Here is a 964-nt window from a genome sequence, read left to right as displayed (position 1 = left end):
TAGGAGAAAAATGGGGGGGGCATATATCATGCTAGGAGAAAAAGAGATTCATGTTACAGGAAGCCAAATAGTTAAGTGGATGCAAGTAGGGATTGTCTTTAACACTATTTTGCTACTGTTTTCCAATTACAAAATACTGCTTGTTGCAGCTTATTCATTTTGTGTCTACCTGCTATTTGAGTTGACTGTGATCTGCAGCCTCCAAACCTGTGTTGTGAGCCAGGTAGCCAGCCCAGTTCTAGCACTCTCCTCCCTCCGCCATCTAAACTCCATGGCCACCCTTCCCCTAAAACCTCTACCCTAGGACGTTACCCCTATTTTCACCCCCTGTTTCTCAATTAGCCAAGGGACAATGAAGAAATCACACAAGGCAGGAGCTGTAATTCATGATGCTGGATTTCGTTTGGACTGTCAATAATTATCCAGGGTCCTGTCTTTCCTGTTACCCATGGCAGTGCATCCAAACTATGCCACTCTTCACAAACTCACCGCATAACTCTACATTAAAACTCTCCTGTTAACCTGCATGTCACTTCCCCCTTCAGAGAAATTTTAAACCCATAGGGACTATTCAATATTTTCCCTTGGATGTCATTTTCAGGGACCTTCCTCCTCTCTGTTCTTTTTCTCTCAAGTCAAAGAAGAAAGTGCACCTGCACCCAATATGCTCTCATCCTTGTGTTCTACTGTCTTCTTAGTTATATTGACCATGGACTCTTTCAGCTGCAGCATCTTCTCCCCAATATCTGCCTCAACATCAGCTCATTCCCACTAACGGACACATTATAGTCTCTTTAGTCATTCGGTGAATCTTTCTCCATCTTGTAACCACTTCTAGCTATGATTCCATTTCTATGTTCTTTTCTCAGCCAGACTTCTTTATACAGATGGCTGGTTACTGGACCCAAAGGTATATTTATTATATGCAAATCCAATTGTGCCAATCTCTTTTTTTTTTTTTTTT

The sequence above is a fragment of the Otolemur garnettii genome, unplaced genomic scaffold (assembly GCF_000181295.1).
Source record: "Otolemur garnettii isolate 467f Iridium unplaced genomic scaffold, OtoGar3 scaffold00046, whole genome shotgun sequence".
Classification (NCBI taxonomy): domain Eukaryota; kingdom Metazoa; phylum Chordata; class Mammalia; order Primates; family Galagidae; genus Otolemur; species Otolemur garnettii.
This window is presented reverse-complemented; position numbering follows the sequence as displayed.